Source organism: Tenrec ecaudatus, chromosome 13, assembly GCF_050624435.1.
Source record: "Tenrec ecaudatus isolate mTenEca1 chromosome 13, mTenEca1.hap1, whole genome shotgun sequence".
NCBI lineage: Eukaryota > Metazoa > Chordata > Mammalia > Afrosoricida > Tenrecidae > Tenrec > Tenrec ecaudatus.
Genome location: NC_134542.1, coordinates 103200666 through 103225581, shown reverse-complemented (window position 1 = coordinate 103225581; position 24916 = coordinate 103200666). Strand labels below are relative to the sequence as shown.

Here is a 24916-nt window from a genome sequence, read left to right as displayed (position 1 = left end):
AAGGTAGAATTAGGATCATGATAGTGGTGGGTAGGAAGCACTTAAGAACTAGAGGAAAGTTGTATGTTTAATCGTTGCTACACTGCACCCTGACTGGCTTGTCTCTTCTCTATGACCCTTTGTAAGGGGATGTCCAGTTGCCTAAAGATGAGCTTTGGATTCCCAATCTGCACTCCCCCTCATTCACAATGATAGGATTTTTTGTTCTTTGATGCCTGATCCCTGATCCCTTCAACATGTCGTGATCACACAGGCTGGTGTGCTGCTTCTATGTGGGCTTTGTTGCTTCTGAGCTAGATGGCTGCTTGTTTATCTTCAAGCCTTTAAGACCCCAGATGCTATATCCTTTGATAGACGGGCTCCATCAGCTTTGTGTTCACCACATTTGCTTATGCACTCATTTGTCTTCAGCAATTGTGTTGGGAAGGTTAGCATCATGGAATGCCAGTTTAATAGAACACAGTTTTCTTGCATTGAGGGAGTACTTGAGTAGAGACCCAATGGGACACTAATTTTTATGAGACTAGATAACTTCATCTTTCACTCGTGGAGTGGCTGGTGGTTTTGAACTATTAACCTTCAGGTTAAAAGTTCAAAGCATAACTCACTGTGCCACCAGAACTTGTGTGTATGTCTCTGTAATTTTATTTTCCCCTTGTGTTAACCTTTCATGGATATGGCTCCCTTTTTTTCTTCTCTAACCCCTGGTGTTTTGAGATACTTGTTATAATTGCTATCTTAGGATGTTCTAAGCCACATTTGCAAACCTCTCATTATTAGTTTTTTCAAATTTGTACAAGTAGAGGAATTAGGAAAATATTGGAACTGAGACACTAAAAAAATCCTTTTCTTGTGGGCTCTTACATCTCTTATCACAATCCATACATTCCTCCAGTGTGTCAAGCACATTTGCACATATTCCTCTATCATTTTCAGAGTAGACAGTTTTTTAAAGTAAGACAACTTGCAACTTAAATCCCTGAAGTAATGGAACTCATTGCCGTCCAGCCGATACTGATGAATAGGGGCCCTATAGAACAGAGTGGAACTAGCCCTGCTGTGCCTTTCTGAGACTGTAAATTCTTTTTTAAAAATAACTACCAATCAGCTTTATTTTATACAAAAGAGGGCGTATGTAGCAAAAGACACACTGAGAAAAGAGTTGCTATGGCCTAGGCTGACAAGGCAGGGAGGTGGTGGACCTTCTAGGTGGGAAAGGGACAAGCGGTTGGAAAGGAAGCAGTCCGTGGTACTGGCTAGGTGCTGAGGGGGGAGGGGGCACAGGAAGGCAAAGGCTCCTGGTGGTTCTGCACTGATGGCAGGTCATGGGGAGGGGTGGATTCACAGTTGGAAGGCCCTCAACCAGTGCTGTAGACCTGAGTGGACTGGGTCCCTGGTTCTTGGAGGGTGCCCACCCAGGGACACAGCAGGAAGTGCAGCTCGGGTGGGAGCCCTAAGAGGCTGGTGCTATGTGGTGGCCAGCATGGTCCAGGCCCCGAGGCTAGAGCACTTCCTGTTAAGTTCAGGTGTTGTGCTTGGTTCACCAGGCACACTCTGACCAAGCCCTGGGAGTGAATGATGCCTCTCTTCATGGCACTCTTGCTACTGGCTTAGGTGGGCTGGATCTCCTTGCCCATTTCCTCTATGAACGACAGCCGGTCCCTGTAGGTGCTCTGGGAGCTCTGTGTGCTGGGTGGCTTCGTGGCCTGCACATAGCCTCTGGAGGGTGGTCCAAAGTTGTTAAACAGTGGCCTGAAAGGGCAGCAACTCCCTGCCTGGAGCCCGACAATGATGGGACGTTTCCTGCTGTAGGGATGGGGTGCCAGGCTCTGGGGTACTGGAGCCAGGGGTGCTGCTTGGTATGAGGGCAATGGACTTGTAGGACATCCCCGATTCCTGGGTGCTGGCCACCCTGAGACTAACTTCTTATGGGATCAAAAAGCTTCACATTTGTCCTGTAGAGTGGCTGGTGGTTTCAAACTGCAACATGCAGGTCATTAAAATTCTTAATCTCTCAAACTTTAGATTATATGATTGATTGCCTTTGGATAACGGCATTCTACTGCTTTATGGACACCTCTGTTTAAAATGTCTATCACCCCCACCTCTATGATCATAAGTATATCTCTTTAATAAGAGAAGGGACATTTCTTTTTCTGAGAAAATACTGTGCTGGTAAGTGTAGGGCTGTTAATCTCAAGGTTCAAACCCACCAGCTGTGCTGGGATCAAGATGAGGCTATCTGCTTCCATAAAGATTTATAGCCTTGGGCACGGTTTCTAGGGTCACTGTGTATCAAAACTTTCTCCGTAGCCATGTTTTCTTGAAAAATAATTGGTCTAGTCTTTCTGTAGCAGCTTTTTTACTTTGTTTAATGGAGTCTATTGGAACTGTACTATGGTATAAACAAACTACTCTTTTCCCCTCAACTTGTTTAAGGAATGTTCTCCCCACTTCTTTGCCTTAGAATAAGCCGATTTTTCACTGATTAAGCAATCTTCTCAGTCTCTCCGGTGGTGGCTGCTCATTTTCCCTTTCGATGAACCCAGAGGGTTTAAAATTCTCTTTAATTTAAACCATTACTTTTCAGACAATGCATTGACATTTTACCTCCTTTGAGACTCGTTCTATCCAAAGAATTCATCATCCCTCTTATTTGTAATGCTTGCTTCTTTTTCCCATCCTTCTATCTCTCCCAGCTCCCATTTATCCATGTTATCTTTCTTACCTTCACAAGGAGCCCTGGTGCTGCTGGTGAGGAGGTTTTAGGCTGCTAACTTCCAGGTCAGCAGGTAAAACTCAACCAGTTGCTCCACAGAAGAAAGAAGGTTATTGCGTCCATAGATTTACAGCTATCAAAATCCTACATAGGGGCATAATGAGTTGGAATTAATTTGATGGCATTTGGTATTTTGGTTTAATTGTGCATGCATGCACACACACATTTTAATGTACCATACTATTTGTGTCACCTTTTTGCCTCTCCTTTGGGAGAGATCAGTAGTTACACCTTTGATGGCTGCTTATGAGCTTTTAAGACTCTAGTTGCTAGGATGTAGAACAAAGATTGTATGTATTCTATTTCAGTTGACTTTGGCGTCCCCTGAGGCTACAGTGTTGAGTTCCCAGGTCCACACCATTGGGCTTATTAGGGAATAACCCATGACTGTGGTGTTTATTAGGGATATTAGATGTTAACAGGTTATAAGTCCAATCAGATATACAGGATACAGTTCTTTTTTTTTTTTTAGATACACCCATGTTTTTGTTTTTATTTATTTATTTTTAATTAATAATTCTTTTTATTGGGGCTCATACAACTCTTATCACAATCCGTACATACATCAATTGAGCAAAGCACCCTTATACATTCGTTGCACTCGTCATTCTCAAAATTCATCTTCCACTTAGGTTCTTGGAATCAGCTCGGTTTCCCTTTTCCCCCCTCCCCCTCCCTCCCTTTCCCTCCCCCTCCCTCCCCGCTCCCCCCTTCCCCCTGGTCCCTTGATAGTTTATAAATAATTATTATATCTTATCCAGGATACAGTTCTTTAGGCTACAGTACTTTGTCTAAGGCCATGGTCATATGCATGTCTTTCTCTAGTTTTTGACCTTGACTACATTGTCCCTTGGCCTCTGTCCTGGTCAAACAAGTGCTCCAAGCCCTCAAAGGGCACCCATTTGGCTTTCTAACCCCTCACCTGAAGGCACTCAGCTTTACTTATTTCTTGGACTGGGAAGCCTCTTGCTCTGTAGCATGGTCTATGTGTTGCTGGTTTTGGTTCCACTGTTGCTGCCATAGAAATCTCATATGTGCTCTGCTCTTGGCCTTATTGCTTGGTGGTCTCGAAATTCTCTGTTCTTGTGTCTGTGGTGGATCACTTCATACTCAGTGATGGCAGAACCCCGCTTTAGAGTCTCATATACCCTAATTAAAGGCTCCTACCCAGTTATTTAGTGGGTAAACTAGAAAGACTATCATTAAAAGAGCAATGCCAAGGAATTCAACTGTATGACAAACAGCTTATCATTGTGAGCATTTCTTAATATGGTTGTTGGCTGTCTGAATGTCTTTTGTCAATGGCCTCTTTTTAATTGGATTATTTATCTTTTTCTTGTTAAGGTGTTCATATTTTCTATAAAATTTACAGATTTATCTGGTTTATCTTTGCCAAAATTTACCCCCAATATGAGTTCTGTTTTTACTCTTTTGGTGAAATCTTTGGATCACATAATTTTTAGGAGCTCCCAATCATCTGGCCTGCCTTCAACTTGCATGTTTTCATTTACGTTCGATGATGTATTTATGACGTGTACTAGGGCCCTTAAGTTTCCCCTAGTTTTTCATTGTTCAATTTTATAGTCTCGGGTTTACATTTATGCCTTGGATTCATCTTGGATTTATTTTTGTATGTGGTGTGAGATAGGGGTCCTATTTTTTTTTCTGCAAATGAATATCCAGTTATCCAGCACCATTAGTCAGAGAGACTATCTCTTTCCCATTTTACTCATGCGTCAGCTCTTTGTCACTTGTTGGAAGGTGAATGGATTTAATTTTGGATTTTGTTTCTGTGTCTGTACCAGTGACTAGGCTAGTTTGACTTCCATGATCAGTAAATGAGAAGTCTCCTACTTTGTTCTTTTCCTTAGTGTTATGTTTCTCTGGGCCTCTTTCCTTTCCATATAAAGTTGGTGATTAGTTTTTCTATTTCTTTTAACAATCATGTTGGAAGTTGCATCAGGATGGTATTGTATCTATAAATTACTCTTATGCAGTACTGACATTTTCACAATGTTATTTACCGTACATACTCGTGTATAAGTTGAGTTTTTCAGCACATTTTTAATGCAGTTTTTGTGGTAAAATTAGGTGCTTCGGCTGATATTCAGGTTGGCTTATACTTGAGTGTATATGATAAGTCTTTCCTAATCTGGCATAGCCTCCCATTTATATAGATCTCTTGGTTTCTTGTAGTACTGTTTAATAGTATTTTATTTTGTATAGTTCTTTTGTATTCCAGGTTAGATTTATTTCTAAGTATTTATCTTTTGGTTGGTTATTATAAATGACTGTTTCCAGATTTTTTTTCTTTTCTTAAAGATCTCTTAACATAGAGGAATCAGATTGACTTTTGTGTATTGATCTTGTACTTTGCTACTTTGCTGAATCTTTGGGTTGTCTATAATTTTTGCTGAGTATCTGGGATTATGTGTAGAATAATTTTCACCTACAGAGTTTTACTTTCTCACCAATTTGATTGTCATTATTTTCTCTCTCTTGCCCTGTACCTCTTGTTAAGACTTGAGCACAATATTGAATAGGAGTGGTGATAAGGGCATCCGTGTTTGGTTCCTTTTCCCAAGGGCAATGCTCTCAGTTTCTCTTTGTTGAGAGATACTCAATGCTTTCAGTTTCTCTGTTGGCTAATCATTCTGAATTATTTTGAGGAATTTCCCTTCTATTGCTATTTTGCTGAGTTGTTTTATCAGAAATGAGTGTTGCTTTCCTTTAGTTCTTAAATGCTTCCCCTCGTCCCCACTATCATGATCCCAATTCTACCGTACAAATCCGGCTGGACCAAAGGATGTACATTGCTACAGATGGGAACTAGAAACAGGGAATCCAGGACAGATGAATCCCTCAGGACCAGTGGTGATAGTAGCGATACTGGGAGGGTGGAGGGAAGGTGGAGTAGAAAGGGGGAACAGATCACAAGGATCTACATATAACCTCCTCCCTGGGTGGATAAATTATCAAGGGTTCATGAGCAGGGAGGGTGGGGAAGGACACAATGAATGTTATGTGGATTGTGATAACATTTGCTCTCCACTTAAGCCCTTGGCATCAGCTCCTCATTCCCTCCCCCATCCCTCCATGCCCCCCTCCCCGATTATTTTTCTAATGTTAAACCATACCTGGGATGAACCCCATTTAGTCATGTGTATTATTTTTTGATATGTTGTTTGCTTTTATTGGCTAGAATTTGCTGAGTTTTTCATTCTATGTTTTGTTAAGGGCATTGACCTATAGTTTTCTTCTTTAGTGTTGTGCCTGCCTGGTTGGGTAGAAAGGTATTTGTGTTCATTTCTTAATCTGGGAATTTTCTTTCTTTTCCTATACTTTGCCATTATTGGAGTTGAGATGGCGTTAGCTCTTCTGTGAATATTTGGTAGAATTCACCAGTGATGCCATCTGTGTCTGAACTTTTTTTTTTTGGGGGGGTGTTTTATTTAATAGCTTGATCAATTTCTTTTTAATGTTTAAAAAATCATTTTCTGGGCGGCTCATAACAGCTCTTATCACAATCCATCCATACATCCATCCATTATGTCAAGCACCTTTGTACATGTGTTGTCATCATGATTTTCAAAAGATTTTCTTTCTATTTGAGCCCCTGGTATCACCTCATTCCCATACCCCCTCCCTTACCTCCCTCATGAACCCTTGATAAATGATTATTTTTTTCATGTCTTATACTTAACTGCTGTCTCCCTTCACTTACTTTTCTGTTGTTCATGCCCCTGGGAGGGGCTAAATGTAGATAATTGTGATTGGTTCCCTCTTTCTCCCCCCACCTTCCCCTTCCCCTCCTGGTATTGCTACTCTAGTTATTGGTCCTGAGGGGGTTTTTATCTGTCCTTGATTCCCTGTGTTTTGAGCTCATATTTGTACACGTATACGTGCTCTGGTCCAGCTGGATTTTTTAAAAAACATTTAATTAGGGGCTCATATAAATCTTAACACAATCCATACATCAGTTGTGTAAAGCACATCTGTACATTCATTGCCCTCATCATTTTCAAAGCATTTGCTCTCCACTTAAGCCCTTGGCATCAGGTCCTCTTTTTTTCCCCCTCCCTCCCCTCTCGCCCTCCCCCATGAGCCCTTGATAATTTATAAATTATTATTTTGTCATATCTTTTCCTGTCTGACATCTCCCATCACTCCCTTTTCTGTTGTCCATCCCCCAGGGAGGAGGTCACATGTAGATCCTTGTAATCAGTTCCCTCTTTCTAACCCACTCTCCCTCTACCCTCCCAGTATCGCCACTCACACCCCTGGTCCTGAAGGGATCATCTGCCCTGGATTCCCTGTGCCTCTAGCTACTATCTGCACCAGTGTACATCCTCTGGTCTAGTCAGACTTGCAAGGTAGAATTTGATCATGATAGTGGGGGGTGGGGGTGGGGAGCATTTAGGAAGTAGAGGAAAGCTGTATTCTTCCCACTCTGCACTTTCCCCTTCATTCACTATCGTAAGATTTTTTTGTTCTGATGATGCCTTATTCCTGATCCCTTCGACACCTCGTGATCACACAGGCTGGTGTGCTTCTTCCATGTGGGCTTTGTTGCTTCTGAGCTAGATGGCCGCTTGTTTATCTTCAAGCCTTTAAGACCCCAGATACTATGTCTTTTGATAGCTGGGCACCATCAGCTTTCTTCATTATATTTGCTTATGCATCCATTTTGTCCTCAGTGATAGTGTCAGGGAAGGTGAATGACTTGATCAATTTCTTATTTAGGTATGGTCTTTTCAGATTTTCTGTTTCATGTAATGTGTTTCTAGACATTCTTTCATTTAGGTTTTGTGATTTATTGGAGTACATAATTTTTCATAGTGTTCTCATCCTTTTTATTTCATTTGTTACATTGCCATTTACTTTTGTGCTGTTTGCTAGTTTTCTTTGTTAAATTTTCCTGTGTTTCTTTGATTTTGTTAAACCTTTTCAAAGTACTAACTTCTTCTTTTCTACGATGTGTTTTATTTCCTTTTGATTTCATCCATTATTTCTCTTGAGACTGCAGGCCTATTGTGCTCTTTTTCTAATTGTTGGAGGTACTGGATTAAGTTGTTCATTTGAGTTCTTTTTAAAAAAAAATCATTTTAAGGGGCCTCATACAACTCTTATCACAATCCATACATACATCAATTGTATAAAGCACATTTGTACATTCATTACCCTCATCATTCTCAAAACATTTGCTCTCCACTTATGCCCCTGGCATCAGCTTATTTGGGTTATTTTTCATATGTACAGTTATTGTTATAAATTGCCCACGGAACACTGACTTAGCTGTGCCGCAAAGATTTTGGGGTACTGCATTTTCATTCTTTTTTGCTATTACCTTGATAGGTACTTTTCTTTCTCGGATCCTAAAAAAAGTTTTTTATTGTGAATTAGGTGAGAGTTTACATATTACGTTGTGATGTTTGTATTCTATAATTTTGTGATTTCCATTAAGTTTGTACCACTTCTCTCTCTTTCATCTTTCTTTCATTGAAACCCAATTGAATTTTGTAAGTTGATCTTATATACTGCTATGTTGCTGAATCTTTCAATTATTTCTAACAATTTTTTTTGAGTCTTTGGGCTCTGAACATAGAATCAGATTATTTATAAATAGAGTTTTACTTTGCCAATTTAATTTCTGTGTGTGTGTGTGTGTGTGTGTGTGTGTGTGGTCTCCCTTTTAAAAATCATTTTATTGGGGGCTCATTCAATTCTTAGCACTATCCATACATCCATCCATTGTTTTAAGTACATTTGTACATACGTTGCCATCATAATTTTCAAAACATTTTATTTCTACTTGAGCTTTTGTTATTAGTTCCTCATATTCCCCCTCTCTCCCCCATCCTTCCTCCTTCAGGAACACCTGGTAATTTATAAATTATTATGATTTTTTTCATGTCTTACACTGATAGCTTGATGGCTCACTTCACCCAATTTTCTGTTGTCCGTTCCCCTGGGAGGGGGTTATATGTAGATAATTGTGATTGGCTCCCCCTTTGTCCCCCACTTTCCACTTCCCCTCCTGGTATTGCTACTCTCATTATTGGTCCATTGATTTCTTTTTATTATCTAATAGTTCCGGCTAATACTTCGAGGACAATATTGAGTAAGAGCGGCTACAAAGGGTATGCCTGTCTGGTTTCCATTCGCAAAGGGTATTATGCTCTTTGGTTGTTTCCCATTGAGTGAGATGTTGGCTGCTTAAAGAATTCCCATTCTGTTTCGTGTGTTGTGTGCTGAAATGGCTGTTGGAATTTGTTAAGCGCTTTTTCTACATTGATATAATCTTATTACAATCATATAATTCTTTTCCACTGTATTATTTATATGAGGGATTTCAATGATTGCTTTCTCGGACCCATTCTTATGTACCTGACAATGGAACTCACTTGATTGTGAAAATTAAAAAAAAATTTTGTTGGATTTTATTGGCTTGGATTTTTTTTCAGATTTTTAAAAATCTATGTTCATAAGGTATATTTTATAATTTTCTATTTTGGTAATATCTTTATGGTTTTGGTATCAGGGTAAAACTCATTTCAGAAAATTTGCTGGGGTTGTATTAGGCTGGGTTCTCGAGAGAAGCAAAACACTTGCTTGTACCTCTATGTACATGTACAGTCTGGTTAAGTGACACTTTGCTCTTATACTTAGGTTTTGTAACTCCCACCCAATTGTTTGGTGGACTATGTAAAGAAGGCATTGTGTTACATTACAAGAGGGGATTGATGAATACTTTTTACCACCCCTCTGGCCATAAGATGAACCATCAGTGATGTAGCAGCAGAGAGAGAAACGTTGGGGACCTTAGAAGAGCATGGCCCAGATCTCTGTCTGAAGTGCCACAGGCTGCCTAGACAAGTTGCATCACAGATAGAGTCATGGAGACTCAGAGGAGCAGACCTGGACTATGTTGTTCCTTTTCCTCATCTGGTCCAAGCCAGTGGACCAGATAGTTCTGGGACAGAGCAATAGGCAGACTAGCTTCCTAGCCCATGAAGGCAAAGGCCAAGGTACCATGTATCTTGGGAGACTGAGGGCTGAAGTGAGAGCTAGCTCCTGGTTGAGAAAAGGTATGACTGGATCCTTATTGTTTGCTGGATCCTTTTGTGATAACCTATTAACTTCCCTAATAACCCCCTTATTAGTGAGTATTGTCCTAGAGTTAGTTCTGTATGGCCAATGCATTAAATAATTGAATATGGCTTAGATGTAGATTGCCTTGGATGGAATAGTTGGTGTCAGAATAAATACTGAAGGATGGAGTGTGTAGGCAAGTCTGACTCTTAAAACTGGACCAGTAAACAACATCATCATAAAAGATTGATGTTATCAAAGATTTGATTTTACTTGGATCCACAATGAATGCTTATGCTGCTAAAGACTTTCTTCACGTGTTGAAGAACAAAGATTTCAACTTGAGGACCTAAAGTGTAGCTCACGAAGCCCCATAGTATTTTCAGTCCATTCATATTCCTGCAAAAATTGGGTGGTTAATGAGACTGAAGAAGAATTAATATATTTGTATTGTGATATTGGTGGAGAATGTTGAGTATGTAATGGCTGAGCAGATCTACCTTGGATGAAGTATAGGTAAAATGTTCCTTGACAGGAGACTTTGTCTCACATGCTTTGGATATGTTATCAAGGGGAACCATTTGCTGTAGAAGGACTACTTGGTAAAGTAGAGAGAGCGCAGTTTGGTTTTTTTGGGACATAGATTACACTAATTCCAGTATGTAAGGGAATCCTGGTTGTTAAGGAGTGACCAATTAAGGTTCTTTAGTGACTGGGACCTACTTAATAGTTACTCATTCTGTTATTGTTCATGGTTATTTTTCTCTTTTCCCTTGGTAAAAGTGCTTATATGTAGATTTATAAATATATAAAAGGAGCTCTGGTGGTGTAGTAGTGGGTTAAGCTAGCCATAAGATGAGTAGTTTAGACCGATCAGCTATTATTCTTCAGGAGAAAGATGAGACTTTCTGCATCCATAAAGATTTATAGCCTCAGAAACTCTAGGATAGTGGTTCTCAACCTTCCTAATGCCATGACCCTTTAATACAGTTCCTCAAATTGTAGTGATAAAATTATCTTCGTTGCTACTTCATAACTGTAATTTTGCTGCTGTTATGAATTGGGCAACCCCTGTGAAAGGGTTGTTTGATACCAAAGGGGTCATGACCCACAGGTTGAGGACTGCTGCTCTAGGGAATAGTTTTACTCTGCGAAATAGAGAATTGTTGTGTGTGGTAATTGATTTAGTTTTTTGGTTTATGGACCTATAAAGAAAAACTTAAGTTATATAACAAGAACTAGTTTGATTTATAGGTTAATAAACTCTCCCCCCAAAAACAATTAGTTACCTATAGTTCACAAGCCCCAAACCAGCCTCACTGCCACTGACTCAATCAATTCCAACTCATAGCAACTCTGTAGAACAGGGTACAACTGCCCTTTTGGGCTCCCAAGATTTTAACTCTTTACAGGAGTAGAAAGTCTTTTTCTCTTGAGGAGTGGCTGGTGGTTTCAAACTACTGATTTTTCAGTTAGCAGTCCAATGTATAATTGCTACACAAACAGGGCTCCTTATTAAAAGATGTGAAATAATTCAAAGGCAATTAAAATGATGTGGAAATAAAGCAAAAGGTCATGCTTTAAATTTCTATTGAAATGTAAAATTTATCTCCACATTCATCCATCTCTTGATCAAAAGAATCTTAAAGCAGTTATTTTTGACCTAAATGTTAGAGTATTTTTCATTATTTACAAAGGTGGCCCAAGAATATAAAGTTATAATCTAGACCTTTTAAATTTGCTATGTTGGAAATTATTTATAAGAAATCTAAGATTGAAATTTTAAAAGCCTGGACAAATCAAGAATTTGTTATCAGCCTTCGACGGTAGTATGCATATATTTATGTGAACTCTTTCCTGGGGCCTCAAAATTCAAGGGGACATCAAGTTGGTGGAAAGCTTCCATTGTCTTAAAATATATTTTTTCCATTGCCTTATTTATTTTTAATTATTTTATTTTTCCCATTGTCTTTTAATTCCATTTTTTTCCTCAAAAACTTTTTGAATCCCCCTCTTATTATAAATTTCTGCTGTTAAGTGATGTTCCTTACTTACCTACAAGCTTGGAAACCTTTTGTAGGACATGTACCAGGTTAGATTTTGTGTGAGGGCTTAGTAAGCTTTAGCTCCATAACATCAATCTTGGTTTCTTAACACTGGCTGGTCATACCTAATTATGTGAACATCATTTTCAAATGTGACATTCCAGTGAAAGCTTGATTATATTATAAGCCTTCCAATTAGGTCTTATTAATAAAGAAGACAAATCTCATTTAAGTTTGTCTATGGCTCTCATGAAAATAACGATGCTTATTAAGTGCTTTCAAATTCCAGAGAGATTATATTTCTGTTTATAAAACATTTATTAAATTTTTATGAGTTATACATAGCTTAGAAAAAATTAAGGCATTTTATCTGGAAAAGAACATTAACCATCAATAATACTTAAAAAAAAACAAAAAAATGATCGATTCGTTTAATCCTATGTAATTTTTGTTCAGCTTGCAGTCTCAACCCATCAGCATCTCTACAGAATTTCAAGAAATCCTAATTCATTCTAGTCCAGTGTCATTTCTGCACTACCCTATAGGGTTGTTATGATTCAGAATGAACTCGATGGCATTGATTTGAGTTTATTAAAAGTCCAAGACCAAAATACTTGGCATAGTCTTCCCCATCGGTCATTGAAACACACTCTCCTTTGTTAAAATACTCCGGCCTGTGGTTGATGGCACGTACTTGGAGGGAGTCAGTAAAGGAAAAAACACATAACACTGCAAATGACAAAACTAACATGGTCATGGCTATTACTAACAATTTTTAAAAATCATTTTATTGGAGGCTCGTACAATTCTCATCACAATCCATACATCCATCCATGTGTCAAGAACATATGTACATTGGTTGCCATCATCATTCTCAAAACATTTGCCTTCTACTTGAGCCCTTAATATCTGCTGCTCATTTCCCCCTCCCTCCCCACTCCCCCCCTACTCCCCCCCTACCTCAGGAACCCTTCATCATTCATATATTATTATTATTTTGTCATATATTACACTGTCTGACGTCTCCCCCTGCCCTTTCTCTGCTGTCCCTCCCCCAGGGAGGAGGCTATATGTAGATTCCTGTAATCAGTTCCCCCTTTCTACCCCACATTCTCTCCACCCTCCAGGCATCGCCACTCTCATCACTGGTTCTAGAGGAGTCATCTGTCCTGGATTCCCTGTGTTTCCAGTTGCTATCTGTACCTATGTACATCCTCTGGTCTAGCCAGATTTGCAAGGTAGAATTGGGATCATGATAGTGGTGGTGGTGGGGCGGTGAGGAAGCATTTAAGAACTAGAGGAAAATTATGTTTCATTGTTGGTACCCTGCACCCTGCCTGGTTCATCTCCTCCCCACAACCTCTCAGCAAGGGGTGTCCGGTTGACTACCACTGGCCTTTGAGTCTCCACTCTGCACTCACCCACATTTCCAGTGATACGATTTTTTGTTCCTTGATGCTTGATACCTGATCCTTTCGACAGCTCGTGGTCACACAGGCTGGTGTGTTTCTTCCATGTGGACTTTGTTGCTTCTGAGCTAGATGGCCACTTGTTTATCTTCAAGCCTTTAAGATCCCAGACGCTATATCTTTAGATAGCTGGGCACCATCAGCTTTCTTCACCACATTTGCTTATGCACATGTTTGGCTTCATTGATCATATAAGGGAGGTAGGCACCCACTGATAAGGTTTTTAGCTCTTTGATGTCTGATAACTGGTCCCTTCTGCACCTTGTGGTCAGACAGACTCGTTTGCTTCTTCCATGTGGGCTTTGATGCTTCTCAGCTAGATGGCCACTTGTTTATCTTCAAGCATTTGAGACCCCAGATGGTCTATCTTTTGATAGCTGGGCAACATTAGCTTTCTTCACCACATTTGCTTATGCACACGTTTGGCTTCATTAATCATATCAGGGAGGTAGGCACTCACTGATAGGTTTTTAGCTCTTTGATGTCTGACAACTGGTCTCGTCTACACCTCGTGGTCAGCCAAGCTGGTGTGCTTCTTCCATGTAGGCTTTGATTCTTCTCAGCCAGATGGCCTCTTGTTTATCTTCAAACCTTTAAGACCACAGACGCTATATCTTTTGGTAGCCGGACACTGTCAGCTTTCTTCACCACATTTGCTTATGCACACATTTTTCTTCAGCGATCGTGTCGGGAAGGTGTACATCATGGAATGCCAATTTATTAGAACAACGTGTTCTTGCATTGAGTAAGTGCTTGAGTGGAGGCCCAATGTCCATCTGCTGCCTTAAACTAAACCTCTAAATATATGCGCATAGGTCTGCTTCCCCACACTCAAATATATTTACATATGTACATTCTGGTCTTTGGACCTCTATAAATACCCTTTGTCACCTAGTTCTTTCCTTTATTTCCTTTTACTTTCCTCTTGTCCCATTCTCATGCTCAGCCTTCATTTGGGTTTCAGTAATTTCTCTTGGTTACCTTGTCCTTGCTGACTCCCTACCAGGCCACTCACACCCTCCTTGCTACTGATTTTGGATCACTTATTGCTCCTCTGTCCCTTGGTTGGTCAGCACCACCTCCCTGCCCCTTCATCCCCCTCTCCCATGTCCCTCAGAACCATGGTCCCATTGTTTTCTCCTCCATACTATTCATCCAGTCCATCTTACCTAACTAGATCTGTAGAGATAATAATATGCACCAAAAATCAAGTCATTGCAAGATAGGCAATGAGTGAGAACACAGCTATGACAATAAAAAGGGAAACCAATTACCCATAGAAGAATAAATTAATTAAAAGAAAAAAAACCAAAAAGAAATAAAAACCTGTAAATAGATAAAGGTCTGATTTTTGGCCCCAGAGTCTGTCTTTTGTACTCCCTTGGGGCTCCCTGTTCTGCTCCCACGGTTGCTGTGTCGCCCTCTTTTAGTGCGTTGCCTCAGTGTCACAGGGTCAGTCTGGGCCAGTCCCGGCCCTGAGTCTCTAGTGTTGACCCCCTTAGGACCCTGGGCCATCAAGGGACGATGTGTCTCCTAGTGGGATCAGCCATATTGTCCACTCTGTTTATTGGCTGTTCAGAGTGGGGATATCGTCCTCCAGGCTTACTGGACTGTGCTCTATGCTCTCTTCCTCTCCTTTCTTTTGCTCTCATTTGTGCTGATCTGGCATGCCCCTTTCCCCTAGCTGGAGCTTCAGTGCTGTCCTCTCAAGTAAATTCTTCTGGGGTGAGGGGCAGTTGTCCATGTAGCTGGTTTGGGGGCACGATTTAAAAATTGAGTATAATCTGGGATACATAATCTTGAGACATGAGTTAACCAGCATATAGTTAGTATATAAGAATTTACTAAGATAATCACAGAAAGAGATTAGTAGTCTAGTAATTTAAGGAAAGTTTTGTGTTTGAACCACCAGTTGCTCTCCCAGAGGAAATGTGGCAGTCCGTTCCTATAAAATAATAGGTTAATAAACCCCCACCTCACCCCCAAAAAAATCTATTAGTTGACTGTAGTTCACAAACCTAAAACCAGACTCAATACCACTGACTCAATCAATTCTGCAACTCATAGCAACTCTAGAACCAGGGTACAACTGCCCTTTGGGGACATAAAAACCCTATGGTACCATTTTACTCTGCTCTGTAGAGTTGCTGTATGTTAGAACTGATGGTTTAGTAGCTTCTGAACATGATATATGGAGTATGCCGCAATAAAATTGCTAGAAAAATTATTAAAGTTGTAAAATGATGGACCTTCAGTTTCTCAAGACATCCTTACTCCTTCTAGGGAAATTCTTTTTTTGGGGGGAAACCCTACCACACATTTATTTATTTATTTTTTATATTCCCATTTTCACTTCAGGAAATGTTTTGCTTTGGATGTTTCAACAGTGATTGGGACAATTAAACATTGTGCTAACATTTGCCTCCATAGATTGTTAAGACTTATGGACCCTTGGAAAATGATGGGGGTGCTTCTTTTCAGTATGACTTTTTCATCATGGCCTTTTCCAAAGTATCTGACCTGGGAATTGTTGCAGGTTTGGGCCACTATAAAATTGCACAGCCTAACCTAGAGTAGCTAAAGCAAATGGAAGAAATGTTAAAGTCTAAGAGTAGAATAGAAGATTTCAAAGGACAGCTTGAGATTGCAACATGAAATTTTATAATGAAGTATGCAGACGGAGAGTTAGAAAACCCTATCTTACACTGAAAGAAGTGAAGAAAAAAAATCCAAGCCCTGAGTTGTAATTTTGAAAGATTCTAAGGGCAAAATATTGAATGATGCAGGAATCATCAAACAAATTGTAAAAGAATACACAAAGCATCACTGTACCAAAAATAACCGATCTACATTCAACCATTTCAAGATGTTGCATATGAGAAAGAGCCAGTAGTGCTGAAGGAATGTAGTCAAGCTGCACTGAGCATTAGAAAAAACCAAGGAATTGATGGAATACCAATTTAAGTGGTTCAATAAGCTGAAGACGCACTGGAAGCACTCACTCGTTTATGCCCGGAAATCTGGAAGACTGCTACTAGGCCAAATGACCGGAAGAGATCTATATTTGTACTCATTCCAAAGAAAGGTGACCCATCAAAATGCTCAAATTATAAAACAGCATCATTAATATCATATGCAAGTAAAATTTTGCAGAAGCTCATCAAGCAATGGTTGCAGCAGTACATTGACAGGGAACCACCAGAGGTTCAGGCCAGATTCAGAAGAGGATGTAGAACAGTGGTTCTCAACTTTCTTAATGCTGCGAACCTTTAATACAGTTCTTAATGCTGCGACCCTTTAATACAGTTCCTCATATTGTGGTGACTCCCAACCATAAATTTATTTTCGTTGCTACTTCATAACTGTAATTTTGCTACTGTAATGAATTGGGCGATTCCTGTGAAAGAGCCTTCGACCTACAAAGGGGTTGTGGCTCACAGGTTGAGAACCGCTGTTTTAGAGCAAGGGATATTGCTATTATCAGATGGATGTGGCTGAAAGCAGGTAATACCAGAAAAATGTGTACTTGTTTTCTTTTCTTCTTTATAAAAGCATTTTATTGGGTGCTCATACAACTCTTATCACAATCCATACATCTACCCATTGTATGTCAAGCACATTTGTACATTTGTCTCAAAACATTTGCTTTCTACTTAAGCCCTTGGTATCAGTGTACTTGTTTTTCATTGAGTGTGCCAAGGCATTTGACTTTGGATTATAACAAACTTTGGATAGTCCTAAGAAGAATGAAAGTTCCAGAATACTTTATCGTGCACTTGAGAAACTTGATTATGGATCGGGAGGCAGTTGTGTGAACAGAACAAAGGCATTGTGTTAGTCTGGGTAGACTAGAAAAACAAACCCACAGAAACTCATATATGTATGAGAGCGAGTTTTATATAAATTGTAAGCATCCATTAAGAAAGCATCCCAATCCAGTGCTGTCCAAGCCCACAAGTCTAGCATTAACCTATATATCCGACACTGATCTACAATGTCCTCCTCAATTTCACAAAGCACAAGCAATGACACCGACAGTAGGAGGAAAGCCAAGTCAGTGAGAATGTAAGCATCTCAGTGCTGTCAGGGGTCTCCACGAGCTGCTCCAGCACCCAGGGCTGCATCAGTGGCTTCTCCTCAGCAATGTCTCCTGCGAAATGAGCCCTGTCAGCTGAAGCAGGGAACTGGCTAAGGCAGCCGCACCCTGGTCTGACCATCACAAAGCAAGAGACCCGAGAACTTGAAAGGTGAGACTCACCAAGCCATTTATCCCTCTGCCCTTCAATTACTTATTCGCGAGCTTAGCACAATAAACCTTAACTATCTCAATCCACTCCTTGCCAACTATGCACCTGTATACAATTCTTTTGCCTAACAGTTGCAATTAAGGAACACCTACACCTTAATTCTATAATCCTATGAATATATTCCCCGACCTATGAAAGTTAGTAAGCCAACCACTTCATGCCTTTATCCCCCCAATTTTGGGTGTCCAATATAGAAATACTGCCCACTTAAATCAACCCAGTTCTCTGAGGAGACAATCATTTTTTGACATAAAGAGGCATACTTCATGGTTTAAAGTCAGGAAAGGTGCGTGTCAAGTTTGTATTCTCTCTCTAAATCTGTATGTTGAACAAAAAAATCTGAAAAACTGGGTTATAAAAAACTGCATTAGGGTAGGCTTATTAAGAACTTTTGATAAGCAACCTTGCTGAAGGTGTGGAGGACATGAAGAATTACATCAAGGATTACAGCCTTTACTATAGATTACAGCTCAATGTCAAGAAAGTCAAAATCTTCATGACTGGACCAGCAGGTAAAGAATAGCCAAAGATTTTGTCTTGGCTCCACTATCAATGTTCATGGAAGCAGTAGTCAAAAGGTCAAACGACACATTACATTAGGTAAATCTACCACACAAGACCTCGTTGAAGTGTTGAAAAGGATGCTATTTTGAGGACTAATATGAGCCTGACCACAGCTATTTATTTTCATTTGTTTCATATGCGTGTGAAAGCTGGGCATCATATAAGGAAGACCAAGAAATAATCAATGTATTTGAATTATGGTGCTAGTAAAGAATATTGGAAGTGCCATGGAATGCCAAATGAATATATCTTGACACAATGGATAGATGTATGGATTGTGATAAGAGTTGTATGAACCCCCAATAAAATGATTTAAAAAAGAAAAAACACATACTAAAAAAAAATGAATATAGCTCTCTTGGAAGAAGTATAGCCAGAATGTTTCTTGGAGGCAAGTATGATGAGACGTCATGTCACATAGTTTGGACATGTTTTGAGGAGAAACCAGTCTCTGGAGATGGACATCATGCTTCATAAGGTAGAGGGGAATCAAAAAAAGAGGAAGGTCCTTGATGAGATGGATTGATAGAATGACAAAGCAATTGGCTCAAATTTAAGAACATTTCTGAGATTAGATTAGGACTGGATGGTGTTTTTTCCTCTTGTATATGAATGGTATTGAGTCAGAACCAACTCAGTACCTAACAACAATGGACAGCTGATCTTTGTATATGGCTAAAACATATGTGTTACCAGATGGTGGTAGCAAAACTGGATACCCAGTTGTAGAAGAATGAAGCAGGTCCCATATCTCATTATGTATGAAAGCAAATTCAAGGTGGAGCAAAGACCTAAATGTAAACCTAGAACTATCACGATCATTAATGAAAAAATAGGAATGAAATTAGGGATCTAACATGTGGCATAAACTACACTTTGAGACACATAATAAAAAACAAACAAAAACAGACTAAATGACTGGAATTTCCTAGAAATTTGACATATACGGCAAAATAATTTCACCATAAATGAAAAATGCACCTACAGATTGGGAAAAGGCGATTATATATTGGACAAAATTTTAGAGAACTTCAAATCTTCCAACAAGAAAACAAGCCAATGAAAATGGACATTGGTTAGTAATGGAGTCTTCACCAAAGAAGACATTTAAGTGGCCTAACATAGGAAGAAATACTATCATTAGCCATCTGAGAGATGAAAATAACCATGCTTTATCACCCCACCTCAGCGTTAATTATATACTTAAAAAGAACAATTAGAATGGTGAGGGGGTACAGAAAATCTGGAATCTTCATACATTTCTGGTAAGACTGTAAAATGGTACAAACATTGTGGAAAATGGCATAGTACTACCTCAAGAAGCTGGGGCTGGAAATACCATGTACCCCGCAATCCCTCAATTGGTATACATCTTAGAGAAATAAGAGCCGCAACATGAATTGATGTGTTCACAGCCATGACCATCACAGCAATATTCACAATAGCAAAAGTGAGATGACCTAAATACTCATTTGTGGAATAGTGGATAAGTAAACTTTGGCATATACAAGCAATACTAGACAGAATAAGAGTGAATCTGAAAAGCCTTTTAACATGGCTGAACCTTGAGGAATGCTTAGTGAGATTATTCAGTTGCAAAACAAAAACTATTGCAGGCCACCATTATTTATTATAAAAGCCAGTAATAGGTTTTCACTCTAAAAGAAACATTTACTTTTATAGTTACCAAGGCTAGGGAGGGAGGGAGGGAGGGGAAGTCACATCCTTAAAGAATAGGCAAGTATTAACTTGGGTGAAGGTGAAGGCAATATACAACAAGACTGAGGTTAAGAACAAATGGTAGGCCAAGGAAAGACACCTGGAGACTTGCAAGAATGAAAGACAATAGCAGCAAATAGCTTTTATACATAGTCCTGCACAGGTGGTAACTCAGGAGTAAATGCTTGGATAGAGATGCAGCTGAAAGGTGTTGAGGGAGTTTACACTTACTGTGATGGAGACATATATATATACATAATTATTTATGTGTAATTACATACCTATATACTTGAGGATAAGCCAGCCCAAATATGAGCCGAGGCACCTAATTTTACCATAAAAACTACATTAAAAACGTGCTGAAAACCTCAGCTTATACACGAGTATATACGGTATAATACATAATAATATATATATATGAAATACAACTTTTTGTTTCTGGTTCAAGGTAGAGGGGAAGCTCAACCTATCAGTCAGATTGCAACCTGATAACACCTTCTTGGGGCTAAGGACTTGTTTAAGAGAGAAACCGAGCAGAACTGAGCTCTTTCCCCCCTTCTGCTAAATCTGGATCATACTTCTGGTTTGTTGACCCCCTGTTTTTGCCTGCCGATCCCAAGAGCCATCAGTGAACTGCCCACCTTGGATTCATTTGGCTGATTTTGGATTATTCAGCTCTGTCCTGTGGCCCTCCTGTATCATTGTGTTAGTCTGGGTACTTTAGAGAAACAAATCCACAGAAACTCATGTATAAGAGAGTTTTATATAAAGGTTAAGTGCGCATCAAGAAAACATCCCAACCCAGTGCTGCCCAAGCCCATAAGTCCAGCATTAATCCATTAACCCTTATGTCCAACACCAATCCACAAAGTCCTCCATTTCACAAAACAGATGTAATGATGCCGACTGCAGGAGGAAAGCCGTGTCAGTGAGTGTATAAGCATCTCAGTGCTGGCAGGGCTCTCTACATGGGTGCTCCAGCATTCAGGGCTGCATCAGGGTAGGTCCTTGTGGCTTCTCCTCAGGGATGTCTTGTAGCAAGTGAGCTATGCCAGCTGAAGCAGGGAACTGGCTAAGGCAGCTGCACCCTGGTCCAACCGTCAGAAAGCAAGAGAATTGAAAACTCGAAAGGTGAGGCTCATGGAGCTATTTATCCTTCCACCCTTTAGTTAACTCCACATGCTTTTATCAGCCAGATTGGCACAGTAAACTAACTACCTCAATCTTCTTCTTGCTTTTTGTTCATCAGCTCCTATATCTGATCTACAGACTTCTACAACTGTGTAAGCCAACCTAACACACTTATGAAAATAGTTTGATTTAATGGAGGATATCTATATGTGAATTAACCTTAGCTACAAATATATCCATGAATTTATGAAGTATGTAGGGAAAACTTCTTAGACTTAACCAAACACCCTGAAGGAAAGAATCACTGGGCCTAGGGGCTCAAAACCATAATCTACAAGGGACACCGAAGTCAATTGGTATAACAGTTGACAAAGATAGTGTTGTGTGTCCTAGTGATTGGGTCTTAAAGCTCATGAGAAGCCATCTAAAGTGCAACTATTGATCTCTCCCCATCTGTAGGAAAGAAGAGGGCAGAAAATCATAAGATATATGGAAGCAATGCAATGAACTAATTAATGGGCTATACAAATATAAACCTCCACAACTCTTTGAGATTAGAAAAATTAGGCAGTCCCTGAACTGCTCTAAAAAGAATCACAGCAAATATCCTGGGTAAAGTGGGAGAACACTGTCCAGTCGAACTCAAAATTAAATTAAAAAAAAAAAGCTGACTAGTTGGATAATGTCACTTCAATATCCTTCATGTCTGGAACTGAACCTAGCCCCATGTTTCAATAATCAACCATTTAAGATTAAAAGGGCAACGGCTACTCAAAGACAGAGCTGGGAAAGGAGGAATGGAAACATCTAGGGATTTATTGAGGGTATTGGATAAGTTGAATAAATGGACAACAAATAAATGGATAAATTGAAACAAAATACTATAATTATTGAATGTAAAACCCTGATATGCTATGTAAACCTTCCCCTAAATCATGATTTAAGAGATTGTACCCAAATACCATTCTTTTTTTTTCTCCTCTTTTCTTTTTTTTACATTTTATTAGGGGCTCATACAGCTCTTATCACAATCCATACATATACATACATCAGTTGTATAAAGCACATCTGCACATTCCCTGCCCCAATCTTTCTCAAAGCATTTGCTCTCCACTTAAGCCCTTTGCATCAGGTTCTCTTTTTTCCCCCTCCCTCATGTGCCCTTGGTAATTTATACATTGTTATTTTGTCATATCTTGCCCTATCCGGAGTCTCCCTTCCCCCCCTTTCTCTGCCATCCATCTCCCAGGGAGGAGGTCACATGTGGATCCTTGTAATCAGTTCCCCCTTTCCAAGCCACTCACCCTCCACTCTCCCACCATCCAGTTAACATTCTTATAAGTAGAAGTATGTGCTAACTATCATTTTATTAAAAAATTGGTAGGCTGGTATTAAAAGATGTGGAGAAATAAGATTTCCTGTAGAAATAAGGTTTGTTTGCTTTTGTGGTGAGCCGTGCAAAATAGTTGTATCCTCTTCCTAATTTTCCCTTTTCTAGCTCTTTTGGAAACTAGGAAAGAGAAATAACACAGAATGATGATTTATTTTGGAGCAATCCATAGAAAGGAAAGTATGTAGCATGTAGTTTGCTATATTTTTATAATTCAGAAATAAAAAAAATGGTGTGAAATACTGAAAGATCACTTTTCTGATTTTGGATAAGCCGATAACAATGGGCCTATGAAGAATAGTTGACTGTTAGGTTGTTTTGTTAAAAGAAAAAAAATCAAATACATAGCTAGGGGTGGTTGGGCGGGCAGAGCGGGGTTCCCATTTTGGGGGGTACCCTCCTCCTAGATCAGTGGTTCTCAACATTCCTAATGTCGTGACCCTTTAATCCAGCTCCTCATATTGTGGTAACCCCCCAACCATAAAGTTATTTTCGTTGCTACTTCATAGCTGTAATTTTGCTAGTTATGAATCGGGCAACCCCTTTGAAAGGGTCATTTGACCCCCAAAGGGGTCTAAATTCACAAGGTGAAAACCGCTGTTCTAGATAGTTATAATAAGCTAGCACTTTCCAGAATCCATTTCAATTCAGGGGAGGTGAGATGAGAAACAAGATCAGTGACAGCACAAAGATGATTCTTAGAAGGTGAAGATCACACATACACTTCCACTCTCCAACACCCTTGGTCGTCCTCTCTTCTCTGTTGGACTCATTGGGTTCATTCATTGATGTGACCACAAAGAATTGAGACCACACTTAAAACTGGTTTATTAGGGAAGTAACAGTAGAGAAGTCAAATTAGATGTAATAGGAACACCAAGAGACAGATCTTAATCAGGGAAAGTTTCAACCTAGACAGTTTTCAGCTCCTTATCAGCCAAGTCTGCAATCCAGCCCCTGCTTGACCCTGACCTCTGACGCCTATCCTACCCAGCCCCATGGTAGGCAACTATTAAGAGATCTTTTTGATTCCTCTATTAATCCCCTAGAAGCTCTGGTAGAATAGTGGTTACAAGTTAGGCTGCTAACTGCAAGATTAGCAGTTAGAAACCACCAGCACCTTTATGGAAGAAACATGGGACTTTCTACTTCTGTAAAGAGTTATCATATATACTTGAATATAAGCCAAGCTGAGTATAAGCCGAGGTACCTAATTATTACCTGGGAAACCAGAAAAACTGATTGACTTGAGTATAAATAAGCCTAGGGTGGGAAATGCAGGATGTGAATTAACACAGAGACCAGAGGGGAGAGACGCAGCCACAGACACATCCTTACCAGTTCAGCTGCGGCGTAAGTGAATCACTATGGGTGCTTCTGCGAATTGGAGCTGTCCACGTCATAGGACGGCTCCGATTCGTTAGATGTGAGTAAACAAACATTCAAAGCCCCGCAGTGTCAGCGGGGCTTTGAATGAACAACGGAGGAACGGCAGTCCCGCTTGAGATGTTATACCTCGCTGGGGTACCACTGACCGGTGTATAAGCTGAACTCCAGTTTTCCAGCACATTTTTTTGTGCTGAAAAACGTGGCTTATACGCGAGTATATACGGTAGTCTTGAAAACTCATTGGGGCTGTTTTACTATGCCCTAGAAGTCACTATCAGTCACCATCAACTCGATGGCAGTCAGTTTGGTTTTGTTTAAATGCCACTGCTATTTCTCTCCATGAGTCCACTGCAAATGCCTCGTGCTGTGGGTTTCACCTTCTGGGGGTGTCTTGCCCTTATTATCTGCTACTAGTATTTTCTTAAAGCATTTCCAGTGTCTCAGCTCTTTCTCCTGGGGACTTTCTCGGCTCAGAAGCCTCAGGTCCAGAGGGCATGTCTCATTTTAGGTTCTTCAGTGTAGTGAGAGTCCCTTCAACCTTGGTGGGATTAGCCCTTTTATGAGCTTTTTCCTCCCACAAAGACCACACACTAACCAAAAATAATAGAATTTTTCCATGAACTTTTGAAGCCTCCTTGTATGAGAAACCAGTTACACTACATAGTTATTTCAAGGTGATGTTTTAGTTAACAGAAGACACCTTTTATAATTTTTCTTAGCTCAGATTCTCTTCTGAATCAAAAAGTTTAATATTTTATTTATTAATTTTAATAAAAATCACTATCCAAACTCTGCCATCAGGTCAATTCTGACTCATAGTAGTTCAGAAGCAGACTTCCCTAAATCCTTACCAGAGCAGACAGGTTTATCTATTATGATTGGGATATATTTGAGAGAGGCTACATCAATGGGCTCAGGCATAGGAGCGAGCAGGAATAAGCAGTGCTTCATTTTGTTGTACGAAGGGTTGCTGTGGGTCAGAGCTGACTTGAAGGAATGTAATAACATTTGAGAGTTTTGTTACTAAGAAA

At 39.8% G+C, this 24916-nt stretch overlaps 1 protein-coding gene and 1 pseudogene across 2 annotated transcripts in view; one reads left to right on the top strand and one right to left on the bottom strand.

The window, feature by feature from the left end:
* Nucleotides 1-24916, top strand: part of PTPN2 (protein tyrosine phosphatase non-receptor type 2) — a 103486-nt gene that overhangs the window by 26704 nt on the left and 51866 nt on the right. The window lies entirely within an intron of this gene.
* Nucleotides 1359-1887, bottom strand: LOC142424741 (cyclin-dependent kinase 2-associated protein 2 pseudogene; annotated as a pseudogene).